Source organism: Pygocentrus nattereri, chromosome 10, assembly GCF_015220715.1.
Source record: "Pygocentrus nattereri isolate fPygNat1 chromosome 10, fPygNat1.pri, whole genome shotgun sequence".
In the NCBI taxonomy this organism is placed as follows: Eukaryota; Metazoa; Chordata; class Actinopteri; order Characiformes; family Serrasalmidae; genus Pygocentrus; species Pygocentrus nattereri.
The window spans coordinates 14,993,257-15,004,374 of NC_051220.1; positions in this window are offsets into that span (position 1 = coordinate 14,993,257).

Sequence of the window (11,118 nt, forward strand, 5' to 3'; positions counted from 1 at the left end):
TCAGAGCGAGCGACCGAGAGAGCACGAGGCTGACTAGCCTGTTAACTTTTAAACACATTTTATTTATTTTAATTTTAGTTATTTATGTTTAATTTGTTATTTATTTATTTATTTTTAACCTACCGGACTGTCTAAAGACATGGCCCCACTCAGCTCTCCAGCTGGTTGTAGTAGCTGTCTGTGGCTGAGCCAGAAGGTCGCGGAACTCGAGGGAAGAATCTCGGTGCTCCACCAGATTAAAGACGATGAGGATCTCCTTGACTCTATGATGGCAACATCTCAGGCGATCAGCGCTGGATTAGACGGCAGTCTACCTCAAGCGGCTGCTTCGGCTGCGGGGGATGAGGAGCATTGGCCTCGACTCGGAGCTAAGCCTAAGGCCGCGAAGGTGTACTGCTCCACGCCAAGCCAGGCCGAGCCATGGTCCGTTGCAGGTGGACGCTCGCGTCATGGTAGGCGCTCCGCCTGCCACCCGACAACTAGGAAGATCTGTATAAACAACAGATTCTCCGGACTGGAAAAGCTGGATGATGCCACTCCAACAACACCCATCAAAGTGAGCTCTCCAGCCATCAACTTCACCCCCGCTCCATCCAAAAACTCCACCGGGCAGCGGGCCGCACCTGACCTTCAGAACTGTGGTTTAGCTCCGAGGGACATCCCCACCTCCAGAAGACCATCCGGCCAAGCTCCCTCCCAGACCCACACCCTGAGCGATCAGCCTGAACCCCCACAAGAAACTGCCGATCAAACACCACTGATCACCGAGCCGCGACCTCATCGTTTACCCCCGCGACAGGCCCGCAGGCCTCAACAAACCACCCTCATAGTTGGCGACTCAATCGTCAGGAACATTCAGCATCGCTCAGCTGCTGTCCACTCAGTCTCTGGTGCAAAGGTCTCTGACATTACGCTGCAGCTTCCCAGTCTTTTAAGAAAACACCATTCAGTGGAGAGGATAATAATCCACGTGGGATGTAACGACATCAGAAACCAGAGCACAGAACTGTTAAAAAAGGACTTCACGTGCCTGCTGTCCTCCATACAAGACTGTGGTAAATCTGTTTTTATTTCTGGACCAATTCCTTCACTAGGAAGAGGCTCAGGTCATTTTAGTAGACTTTTAAACCTTCATACCTGGCTTCAGAATACCTGCCTTTCCAAAGGTTTGACTTTTATAGACAATTTTAACCTCTTCTGGAACCGCCCCTCCTTCTATAGATCTGATGGGATTCATCCCAATAGGCTGGGTGCTCAGATTTTAGGACATAATATGTTTTACTCTGTTTTTAATTTGAAATGACAACTCAAGACCTACAATGCAAGTTCAATTATACCAGTAGTCATTAATAGTAGGAGACCTAGGACCAGCATTTTTACAAGAAATACCAAGAATCCGCATAATTTTAATGTTTTTATTAATCGCGATAATCTTATCAGCATTAAGCCATCCCTAATTTCCATAAACCCCCAAGAAAATTGTACTGATAACCCAATGAGTAGTCTTGAGAGTTTTAAGAAAAGAAAAGGTTTAGGTATAATCCATCTGAATATTAGAAGCCTACTACAAAAAGATAGAATGGATCATCTTAAAATCCTGGCTGCACAGTCTGATCCTGATATAATCGTTTTAACAGAGACCTGGCTTAGACACTGTACCACTGATGAAGATATAGCTTTAAATGATTTTATCCTCCATAGAAAAGACAGAGTTTCAAGGGGAGGGGGAGTTGCTATTTATACCAGAGTAAATTTACAAGCTAATGTTTTATGTGCAGTATCCAAAGAAAAATGTTATGAGTTTTTAGCCTTCCAGGTTTTACTCGGAAAAAATAACTCTTTTGTTTTAATTGGGATATACAGGCCTCCCTCTGCCCCACACTCTGCAGTCGAGGAATTAGCGGATCTTTTATCCAAATTTAGTGCTTCTGAATTGCTGGTCCTTGGTGATTTTAACCTCAACTGGCTTTCTAATGCATCCGATCACTTAAAGGAAATATGTGGCAATCTTAACCTAACACAGTTAATCAGTGAACCGACTCGTCCAAATCTGAAAGAACCCACCAAGTCAACCCTGATAGATCTAATACTCTCCAATAAAGCTGACAAAATTACTGCCTCAGGAGTTTTTGAACTTGGCATAAGTGATCATTGTCCCATCGGATGCATTAGAAACAGTTGCACAAACAAAACAGGCTCTCGGTTTGTGGTTAGAAGAAATTTTAATCATTTTAATGAGCAAGTTTTCCTTTCTGACTTAGCAATGAGTGAAATCCACCTTACACTAGAAATCTCAGATGTTGATGGGGCACTAAACCACTTCAGTAAAACTTTTCTAACAGTGGTAAACAAACATGCCCCATTCAAAAAGTCAAGAGTCAGAGACAGATCAAGTCCCTGGTTTACGGGTGAGATTTCCTCATTGTTTAAGGCCAGAAATAAAGCTTGGTCAAATGCTAGATGCTCAGGGGAGAGAGACCACTGGCTTACCTTTAGACAGCTGAGAAATAAATGTACCTCTGCTGTTAGAAAAGCTAAATCAGAATATTACCTCAGCTTAATCACCAGCACTAGAAACCCTCAAAACTTCTGGAAAATAGTAAATTCTCTAAAAAATAATTCCCCCCTTTTTCCAACAAGCATTTTAGTTGACGATCAGCTGATTTCTGCCCAGAAGGAAATATGTCAAGCCTTTAACTCACATTTTGCTGCAGCCGGCCACATATTTGATAATAGCACAAACCGATTGAATAAAACTGATCTCAGCTCTACTGTTTCTAAAACTCATGGTCTTTTCTCACTCCAGCCATTTTCTCCATATTTAGTTGCTAATGCCCTGGCTAAAATTAATCCACGAAAAGCCACTGGAGAAGATGGGCTGGACCCCTTTTTATTGCGTCTCGCAGCCCCGATTATTTTAGAATTCATTTTATAAATTTTTAATCTTTCAGTTTTATCTTGCAGAATTCCCAGGGTCTGGAAAACAGCTCATGTAATTCCTCTGCATAAAGGTGGTGAGACAACAGATCTGAATAATTATAGGCCAATCTCAAAACTGTCGTGTTTAGCAAAAATGTTAGAATCTCTAGTGAACCAGCAATTGAAATCATTTCTTCATGAAAATTCTGTTTTATCTAAATATCAGTCTGGTTTCAGAGAAGGTCACAGCACTATCTCTGCTACGACACTGGTTTTAAACAATCTTTATTCAGACATAGACAAGAAGAAACATTGTGCAGCTATTTTTATTGACTTATCAAAAGCATTCGACACAGTTGATCACACTCTTCTTTTACGGAACTTAGAAAAGATTGGCTTTGATGCAACTGCGCTGGACTGGACCCAAAACTACCTCACTGACAGAAATCAATGCATGGCATTGAATAATTATAAATCAGAGTTGGTATCTGTATCTAAAGGTGTACCACAAGGTTCAATTTTGTGTCCAGTCTCATTTAATATCTACATAAATGATATAGCTACCTCTGCTTCAACCTCAGACTGCAAAATTCACCTTTATGCAGATGATACAATTTTATATTGCTCAGCTGATTCTATTCATGCTGCAACAAGAAAATTACAGAGCTCATTTAATGCTCTGCAGTTGGCGTTATATAAGCACAAACTAGTTTTAAATGCCACGAAAACTAAGTTCATGCTGTTTTCCAGATCTTTTAATACTGATTTTAGTACTGTAAATATTACTACCCTGGCAGGATCCACTATTGAGAGAGTCACGGAATATAAATACCTTGGCATATGGCTGGATGATAAACTCAGTTTTAAACCACACATAAATAAACTAGTCAGTAAATGCAGACAGAAGCTGGGTTATTTTTATAGACATAAGTCCTGTTTCCCCATGCATGCCAGAAAAAGACTAGTTGAAGCAACTTTACTATCAGTGCTGGACTATGGTGACGTTATTTATAAATATGCTCCCTCCAGCTCTCTCAAATTACTGGACCCCGTGTATCACTCTGCCCTGAGGTTCATCACTGGAGATGCGTACAGAACTCACCACTGTGAGCTGTATGCAAAAGTTGGGTGGCCCTCTTTAACGGTACGACACATTGGTTGATTTTTATTTATAAGACACTTTCCGGTCATTTGCCAGAATACATCACTTCATTGATGATTACAAATAACAGTAATTATCAGACTCGCTCTAGTAATTGGATCAGCTGCCAGGTACCAAGAGTTTTTACAGAACTTGGAAAATCTGCTTTTAGTTACAGTGCACCAGTGAGCTGGAAGTCACTACAGGAAACACTAAAACTCAGGTCACTGGTGTCACTCAGTCATTTTAAACTTTTAATATCAAACCACCTACAGACAGCCTGTACCTGTTTTACTTAATTATATTCATTCGTAACTTTTATTTTTGTATTAGTTCTCCTTAGTTTTTTTATCTCTTTTTATTTATTTCCTCTCATTTTATTTTAAGTTTTTATGATTACTTTTTAATTTGTGATATTGTACTATTACTTTACTAATTTCTTATCTATTTCGATCTTAATTTCTTACCATTTAAAATCTCAAGTTCTATTTTTATCTACTTTTATCTTTTATTCACTGTTATTTAAAATTTTCTTTTAATTTAAAATAATTAAATGTAGTTATTATTTTCTTTGTCATGTCAATCCCTGTTTTTGTAAATGCTTGGCTACATTGAAAATGAGGGTTGCCCACAATGTACTTCCAAGTCAAAATAAAGGTTGATTGATTATATATATATATATATATATATATATATATATATATATATATAAGTGATGGGACTTGATTAAAAAATTTAATCGAGTTAATTACAGGGTCTGTAATGAATTAATCGCAATTAATTACAAAAATTATTTTGCTACTAAAATTTTGAATGAACACACGTATATTCTTAACAACAAACATGTTTATTGCTTCCACCTTGTGGAAACATCCTGATTAGGGGTTCATTTTCCTGGTCAAGTGCCCTTTGCTCTTTATTCAGTTCCGTTGTGTTGGCTGGACTGTGTCTGAAATGACCCACAATCTTGCTGCACTTTGCTAGTACATCATTAAATCCTGTCCAGACACACAGTGATGGATCTCTGCAAAATATGCGCAACACATGACATGTGCTGAAATGGGAGCTGTCTTGCTGCTGCCATCATGTTTCTGGCACAATCGGTGCCAATTGTCGTAACCTTTTGCTCAATTTTCCAGGACTCAGCTACAGAAAAAAAAATGGTCTGCGCAGTTTACTGCTTAATGTCTGTTGTTGACATTTTCTACAGTGAGGGCGAAAGATGCCGATTGCCATACTTTGTTAACAACACATGCTGTGTGTGCGGTCACGCCAAGGTAGTCCAATGGTCCCCTGTCAATGCAACACAATCAACTGCATTTAATAAGTTAAATAATTTAAAAGTCTTGTTTTGACTGCTTTTCGTCATCATAAAGCTGCCTAATCTTACTATCTATCTAACGCTATCTAACACAGACTGTAGCCCCCTATCCTTTACCACCGAAACCGGTCTGCAGTCCGTTGCGATCCATTTAGCCAGGGAATTGCTTAATTTTTCAGACTCAGACTTACTTATATTGGCCCTGAAACCTGTCACCTGGTCCAACGTGGGCTGGCTGGAGCGGTTATTTGAACCGCTGCTAAGATCGCTGAAATTAGCTGTGGGGTCGGCTGTGCTTGCCGCAACATGTTTTGCATTGAGATGGTATTTTAGGCTTGAGTAGCTTCGGTGATAAGCAAACGCCTTTTTGCACAACTTGCATACAACAGTAATCTTTTCGAAAGTCCCATCAGGACATTTTTTAAAGCTAAAATTGTCCCTCAGTGGACCAAGAGAAGCGGCTTCGTCGTCCATCGTTGTTGTTTGCGGATGTCGCTTGTGCATCAGATTTACAGGCGCGCTAGAACACACGAATACAAAGGTTCCGGCTATAAAACTTTTTTAAAAAATGTGATTAATTCCGATAAAAGTTTTAACGCGTTAAAATCTTTGTAATTAATTAATCTAAATTAACGCGTTAAAGTCCCGGCCCTTCTTACATTGACAAACCAATCAGGTTGCTGAAAGTTGGCCACAAGTATGTGCCACAATCCATGTACTAAAATAAAACATGTCTTTGCTATTACTTTATTGTTTGTCTAACAAAAAAGATATGAATGTCTGGCAAGAACTGTGGTGTGCTGCCAGAAAAAAAAGAACACATGCTCTAATGTTGATTTGGTTCAGACCATTGTAAAGGTGTATTCCCACCATCAGCAAACTGAACCAAGTGTCACTAGGAAGTGGAGCCAGACATAAATTTTTGACAGACTGCCATTCAGTTGTTCAAAGAAAACAATCAATAGGTCTGAACAAGTTGTGAAAGCACCCTAAAAATAAACATGCAACTACCTCATGGAAGAAATACACTGATAGCATCACATCACGCAGACTAAGTGTATACTCTTTAAGGCTAGATTTCAGTGACTTGGTGGATTTTTTTTTTCCCCTTCAAAATCTGATCTGGCATTTTCTGCTGACATCCAACCCATACCGATATTGTCAAGACTGCTACTCCCTGAATAAAAGAATCCTAATCAAACCTTGTTTCTCTGTTATTCATTCTTTCTTCCATTGTTTCACTTATTTTTCCTAATGCCTTTTCCTTTTTTATTGCTTATCCTTATTCTTTCTGCGTTTCAGTTTCTTGCTTCCTCCTCCAGCCCCCAGGCCAGGCTCCTGATGGAGCTGTCTGGAAGAGGTGATGGAGCTGATGTCCAGGTCAACATTGTCAACATTGAGGTATTAATTTGTTATTGTTAATTTGGCCACAAAATTATAATTAATCTAACAGATTTTACCATACCATGCTGTGGTGCCACTTAGTGTGAGGATGTCCTAAGATGTACACTGTACAATAGGTGGCTGTTTGTACAGGCATGACGTCTGCTGCATTTTAATCACTGACCAATACTGCGCTGTAACTTTGTCCCTCTTGAGAAATCAAAGTGTTCCTCCTGACCATGAGTGTACACATCCATTAATTCTCTCTGCCTGTTCTTTGTAAAGCCAGTATCTGAGCTAAAGTTTCCTTCTTTTTCAAGCAGTGCATCCTAAAAAACGAATAATTTTCTTCTAGCAGGTCAACCACTGATGCCTCTGTCGTGACTGATGTGTATAGTTGTTTCCTGATGACACTGCTAAACCTATGAGGGGTGTCTTGGCTGTTAATGGCAGCGCATAGAATATATACATCAGAATATATGATATAATTGCAACTGAAATGGGGAAAATGCCACAACAGTTTTAGTTCAGTTGTCTTTAGGAAATATGTGCATTAGTTTGTGTTGCTACTGTTGAAGTCTGCATACACATGGTATTTTTCTGCCCATGATGAGACAACAGATTAAAGTTCTTGTATAGCATAAGCTTAAACTTCAGTATAACCTGTTACACATCTTTGCCTAGCACCTTATTAGATTTGACCTCACTTTACAAGGATGTTCTGCATTGAAAATGTAGGTGATGAGAGCTGAAGATCCATCATTTGAAAGGCCTGAATAAGTCTGTCATAATTTAAGACAGTTGTGATCATGGCTACAATAGACTGTCTACCATGTTTTTTTTGTTTGTTTTTTTTTAGCTTAATATAAAAAATTTCTGCAATCTGCACACTTACTGCCTCTTATAAAACTATGTAAAAGTGTATAATACATTAGGAGCAATGCTGCATATGAATGAAGCAAGCTACAAATCTCTAGCAAGTTATAAAAAGTGTACAATACTGCACAATGAAACACTGCACATGGATGAATCTGCAGTAAGTCTCCTCCAGCAAGTTATAAATTGCTTAAGTGAGGAGAATGTTTGGCAGAGTGCTCATTTATGAAGGAAATACAAATTCATATGAACTAACAATTGGCCATATCTTAATTTATAGTGTTAAGCAAAGTCTCACATGACCAGTTTTCCAGTGTGTGGGATTCCTTACCTAGTAGCTCTGTGTCTCATGATCCAGCTGCATCTCACCCATCATTTGATTACTCATCATTTAAGGAAATAAAACGTCATTACATCCACTCCCTTCCACATACAGCAGTTTTTGCCATCTGCCAACTGGCAAACAGAACTGGAGTCCCTGTCCCACTAGACTCTGAACACACATCTGCCTCCCACAGATTCTCATTTACTGACTGGACAGTGAATTGTTTAATTTCTGGACTCACTGTCTGCCTTGCTGTTTCCTCGTAATTGTTACCTGTTTATTCATTTTGAACCACTTTTGGTGTCTCTGTTCTGTGCGATTCTCTTGTTCTTCTTTTGTAGTACTTGTTAAACATATTTATCTTTTTATTCAACACAATATGTTGCAGTCTTTGTTCCACCACTGGATTAGTTAAACAATAGTTTTGATATTGTACAAACTGTATGAGAATGGGCTGAAGTTGGAATAAAAAAGAAAATTAACTCGTGCTCTGTTACAAAAAATGTCACACATTTATGCGCCCTGAGACATTTCTAGGCCAAATCACACAATTAATGACTTAAATCTTGATCTGACGTTGTAATCTGATAATGCATTGCTGAGGCCTGAACCACAGGTCCTGTTCAGGTCCGTCTCTGTTTTTGAAAACAGGATGGGAAAAGTACAATTTGTGAAGAACTTAAATGACGTATCACTTTCCAGCCGTCCACCAGTTCAACAGGTCTACATTTTGGCACTGTAGGATGTAAAACACAGGGTGATGCTAACAGTGTGATTCAAAATTTGTATGAACTACAAAATGATAAACCAGCATTTTGGGTTTGCAGAAGACGATGAGGTTTGGGGGATTCCAGAGGATTCCCGTCACGCACAGCTCGAAGAATGAATCCTCTCTGGCAGATTTCCACCTGGCGGTCATGCTGGAACTGAGAGGCTTTCTTTGCTTGTTGTCTCTCACCTCTCTTAGTTTGAAACACACTTGGACACCCTGGACATATGCTGTCTTCATTGGTCGTGTTTGATGGGATTAGGAATGCAAAGAGAATCGTCTTGAATGCAGAAGTTCTGTCGATTTCTCGTCCCTCAACAGAAGTAGTCATATAGTGTTTCCTCCTTTTCCCTCCCTCTATTCCTATATCTTCATTCTGAGGAATTACATCAAATGATCTCGTAGCAAAGAGCCATGTACGCTGTACTCCCGAAGCACCTCCCACAGAATACCCTGGGGAACACAGTCAAATACCTTCTCCAAATCCACAAAGCATATGTGGACTGGTTGGGCAAACTCCCATGAACCCTCCAGAATCCCAGAGAGGGTGAAGAGTTGGTCCAGTGTTCTACGACCAGGACGGAACCCGCACTGCTCCTCCTGAATCTGAGGTTCGACTATAAGCTGGATTCTCTTCTCCAGTACCCCTGCATAGAGGCTGAGGAGTGTGATTCCTCTGTAGTTGGAACTAAACATTATAAACATTATTATCCGGTCCCCCTTTTTAAAAAGAGGCACTACCACCCCAGTCTGCCAATCCAGTGGCAAAGCCCCCGATGTCCACGCAATGTTGAAAAGGCGTGTCAGCCAAGACAGCCCCACAACATCCAGAGCCTTGAGGAACTCCGGACGGATCTCATCCACCCCTGGATCCCTGCTACCAAGGAGCTTTTTAACTACCTTAGCGACTTCGGCCTCAGTAATGGACAAGCCTATTCCCGTGTCCCCAGACTCCTCACTGGAGAACGTGTCGGTGGGATTGAGAAGGTCCTCAAAGTATTCCTTCCCCTGCCCAATGACGTCTTCAGTCAAAGTCAGCAGCAAACCATCTCCAATATATACAGTGCTAGTGGCACACTGCTTTCCCCTTCTGAGTAACCTGATGGTTTGCCAGAATCTTTTCGGAGCCGACTTAAAGTCACTTTCCAAGGCCTCACCAAACTCCTGCCACACCCGGGTTTTTGCCTTGGCGACAACTGAAGCCACAGATCGCTTGGCCTGTCGATACCTGCCAGCTGCCTCTGGTGTCCCACAGGCCAACCATGCCCGGTAGGACTCCTTCTTCAGCTTGACGGCAATGGAGGAGCGGAACATGGCCCATTCTGAGTCAATGTCCCTCACCTCCCCTGATATCTGGTCAAAGTTCTGACGGAGGTGTGAGTTCAATCTGATAGGTTCTTCTGCCAGACATTCCCAGCAAACCTTCACTATACATTTGGGTTTGCCTGATCTGACCGGCATCTTCCCCCACCACCTGAACCAACTCACCACCAGGTGGTCATCAGTTGACAGCTCAGCTCCTCTCTTTACTCGAGTGTCCAAAACACATGACCGCAAGTCCGATGACACGACTACAAAGTCAATCATTGAACTGCGGCCTAGGGTGTCCTGATGCCATGTGCACTTATGGACATCCTTGTGTTCAAACATGGTGTTCGTGATGGACAGACAAAAACTGAACACCACTCAGGTTCAGATCAGAGAGGCCATTCCTCCCAATCACACCCCTCCAGGCCTCACTGTCATTGCCCACATGAGCGTTGAAGTCCCCCAGTAGGACAATAGAGTCTCCAGGAGGAGCACTTTCAAGCACTCTTCCCAAGGACTCTAAGAAGGCTGGGTACTCTGAACTGCTGTTCGGTGCATAAGCACAGACAGCAGTCAGGACCCGTTCCCCAACCCGAAGGCGTAGGGAAGCTACCCTCTCGTCCACCGGAGAAAACCCCAACATACAGGCACCGAGTCGAGGGGCTATGAGAAAGCCCACACCTGCCCGCCTGCCTGCCTGCCCGAAAATATTATTTTCACAAGTTGAAATTTACCCCCTCCCATCGGTGGTAGGTTGCTGGGAGGGGGTAAATTTCAACTTGTGAAAATAATATTTTTGTATTTTTCTCAATGTTTAAAAAGATATTTTTGAGGTCTTTTAAAATTGCAGTTGATTTACCATGAGTTTAATTTTTAAATAACAAGGGGAAAAAATTAACACTGTCCCACAGTTTTCATGCCATCCCTAAAAAACAGTGTTTTGCATCATAGGACTAAATCAGAGAGTAACATTGAATTGTCACTATCGAAACACACATTTCTGCAATACTGCATTTATACAAAAAATGTTCCATGGCTACAAACATTCAAAGCTGTTTTTGCTAGTCATGTATTAG